The sequence below is a fragment of the Pleurodeles waltl genome, chromosome 7, assembly GCF_031143425.1.
Source record: "Pleurodeles waltl isolate 20211129_DDA chromosome 7, aPleWal1.hap1.20221129, whole genome shotgun sequence".
NCBI lineage: Eukaryota > Metazoa > Chordata > Amphibia > Caudata > Salamandridae > Pleurodeles > Pleurodeles waltl.
Window position 1 is genome coordinate 24565741 of NC_090446.1, and position 3795 is coordinate 24569535.

The window sequence follows — 3795 nt, forward strand, 5'->3', positions numbered from 1 at the left end:
CATCTGAAATGTCTTTTCATATAACTTGTAAGGCTGTTCCTCATATTAAACTTGAATACCTCCCAAATAATCAATTATGAGCCCACTATGCCACACTTTTTTTTTGCAGTCCTCATTTGTCGTACCCTAACATTTTCGTTGACTGCTCACTGGCCTCTTTCTTAAAGACAGCAATACTATTGGGGTGCAGAACAGTGGATTCCCTCCAACTAAATGTTTGAGTGTGTTGCTTTCTTCAAAGTACCCATTCAGAGGTTGAAAACATTCAAGGCTATATTATCCAGAGGATTAAACATTGGAATAAAAGCAGTGTAGAGGACAGAAAACAATTTGTGTTGTTCTAATGAATAGGAGGATGCAGGACGCACATACATACAGATAACAGCACCACAGAAGACAATCACAACGGTCAGGTGGGAAGTGCAGGTGGAGAATGCCTTGAGTCTCCCCTCACAGAATGGATTTTTAGTATTACACGGATGATATAGACATAAGAGGTAATAGTTAGCACAACGGGGATCATCCCAGCAAATACACCTTCAGCAAAAATCAGAGTTTCAACAGCATGTGTATCACTGCAGGACAGCTTCATTAGGGCAGTGAGATCACAGAAGAAGTGTCTGATGACATCTGAGCCACACAAAGACAACTGGGACCCCAAGACAGCATGGGGTACATTGTCTAGAAAACCAGGCACCCATGAAAGAGCTACTAGCAGAATGCAGGATCTCTTGTTCATGATGACGGTGTATCATAAAGGGTGACATGCCACATAGCGATCATAAGCCATGGCTGCAAGAAGGTCGAATTCTGTGCTTGTGAAAGATAGGAAGAAACACATTTGGGTAATGCACCCACTAAAGGAAATAGTCCTGCTTTTGTTCCAAAAAATTGCTAGCAGTTTGGGGAAAGTGACAGAAGTGCAAACAATGTCTAGAAAGGACAGGTCCTGGAGAAAGAGGTACATTGGAGTTTTCAGTCGAAGGTACCTAAATACTGGCACAATGATCACAAGATTGCCACACAGCATTAAAATGTAAACAAGCAGGAACACTGCAAAAAGGACTGTCTTCAGATCTGGGCTAACCGCGAAACCCACAATTAAGAATTCCGTCATGATTGTTTGGTTTTCCATATGCTCTGCAGACTTTAGATTGTGGAACACAATTTGAGTCGAAAGAATATAAACATTATAAGACTGAGTATTGCATAAGTTTAGAGATTCTGTTAATGGGGGCATTCAAGTGTTAAAGAACTTAAAGTGTAGGTGTACAACAATCTATATGCCTTGCAAAGATCATGGAAATGAGCTAGGTAGACATTCAGATGCCACAAATTACTCATAAGACATCAAATGTTGCATAGAGTTTGTAATTGGAATTAGTTGACTATGCTGTAAATAAAAATTACAGAGATTCAAAAGATACAAATTGGTGCAGTCCTTACTTTTATATTGTTATTCCTATCATGCAAGGATATCAGACTTCACACTGAAAAAGGAGACATTAGGACTGCCTGAACCTCCTTCCACTGATGAGCAACATAATTTGCAGATGTATTTGAGCCACATAAGTAAGGAATACCATTTCTCTATATATACAGTTCTAACAAGACATCTTAACTAAGTAACCTAAGATACTTCTGCTCCAATGCCATGTCCCTGTATAATTACATTACATGACATTAGAACTTGGAATTTACCCAGAATCTAATTTGTCTTAATATAAATATGAAATACATTGATCTCCTTAATTTCCTTTTCCTTGATCTGACTTGTTAATGTAAATATTCTTTGGCATTTATTTTACACTCCTTTTCTTTTTACTGCTGCAATATTTGTCATTTTTGCTCTGGATCATTCAACTTTTAACTTATGTAAATAAATCAATGACCTTATTAGGTTTGGTTTGCACTACAGAAAGGTGCTAAATAAGTTCATTCAAATGAATTCCTTTAAGACTTCACCATGAGTTTCATGGAAGTTTGTTCGATGAATATTCAGAAGGCCAGAATCTACGTTACCGGCCCGTTTCTCTGCACCAAAGTCCGGTCACTAAATGTTTTTCCCTTGAAATGGGGAATAACTGCTCTGCCCTGTGTAATTTAACAGCCAGATGTCCTTATTTTGGCAATACCCTTGACATTTTTTGCTCACTCTGAGCTGACAGAAAGTGTTAGAGAGGATGCCAGGATGGGTGGGAGGGAGAAGGCATATGATGTAGGTCATGCTTGTGCCTTCTACCCCGGAGACCTTGAAAGGGTAGGCAGGGGGCTGCATTGCGGTTGCCCACAGCCTGCCTCCTCCAAATAATGTAGCAGACATAGGGGGTCATTACGACCCTGGCGGTATAAGGCGCTTACCGCCGTGCAGAAGACCGCCAATACACTGCCACCGTGGCGGTAGACCGCCACAGCTATTATGACACACATCACGGAATCCGCCGAAATTCAGACACCCACACAATACCGCCACACCAAAGGTCAGCGATAAACATGCGGAAACAAATCCTCCACCTCCACGCCAATAGAAACACGCCCATGCTATTACGACCCACGAATCCACGCGGCGGTCTTTCAACTGCGGTATTCCATTGGCGGTACACACCGCCGTGCTCAAAATACACACACGTATACAAAACACCGCCACATTGGACAATTCAAAATACACACACCTGACACACATACACACACCACACCCACACATCCAATACAATATAAAACACACACCCACATCTCCCACAAACCCCTACAACCAGAAATTCTGAGAGAAGGCGAGAGAGAGAGCACAGAATAGACAACCCCATCACACAGAGGCACACAACACCATCACTCACACAACATCCAAGCACAAAACACCACATACCACTACACTCACCACACTCATCACCACATACACCACCCCACACATCACACACACCACCCCATGTCACGCCAAAGACACCCCCGCTTCTCCGAGGAGGAGCTCAGGGTCATGGTGGAGGAAATCCTACGGGTAGAGCCACAGCTATTTGGCTCACAGGTACAGCACACATCAATAGCCAGGAAGATGGAGCTATGGCAAAGAATAGTGGACAGGGTCAACGCAGTGGGACAGCACCCAAGAAATAGGGAGGACATCAGGAAGAGGTGGAACGACCTACGGGGGAAGGTGCGTTCAACGGTATCCAGGCACCACATCGCGGTACAGCGGACTGGCGGCGGACCCCCACCTCCTCCCCCTCAACTAACAACATGGGAGGAGCAAGTCTTGACCATCTTGCATCCTGAGGGCCTCGGAGGAGTCGTTGGAGGAGCGGACACTGGTAAGTCAAATCTTAACTATCACATCCCCCACCCTACCTGCATGCTATCACACACCCCCACCCTCACACCCTCCCCTATCACCCACACTCCTCACTAATGTACAAATAACACCAACTACACATCCCAACCCCAAGACCTGCATGACACAACTAAGCATGGACACCCATCACTAAAGCATGCCCACTGCACATACCCAGAATACCCCTCAACCATCAGCACACAACCCCACACACAGGAATGCCTGCACTGGGGTTCATGCACACCCAACCATTGCACACCATTACACACACACATGCAATAATCATGTACTTATATCCCCGCAGGAACCCGAAGGACCGTCACCACACCAGAGGGTCCAGACAACATCACTCCACCCCCAGAAGAGGCCCACAGTGACGACAGCAGCTTTGCCCTACTGTATCTTGATGACCAGCCCGGACCATCGTGGGCCTCAGGACAGTCGGTTCCACTTGCCCAGCCACAGCCCAACAA

General features: G+C 44.8%; 1 pseudogene; it reads right to left on the reverse strand.

Moving 5' to 3' along the window:
- Positions 1-248: 248 nt before the first annotated feature.
- Positions 249-1117, reverse strand: LOC138246746 (olfactory receptor 5AR1-like; annotated as a pseudogene).
- Between the last annotated feature and the right edge of the window lie 2678 nt (positions 1118-3795).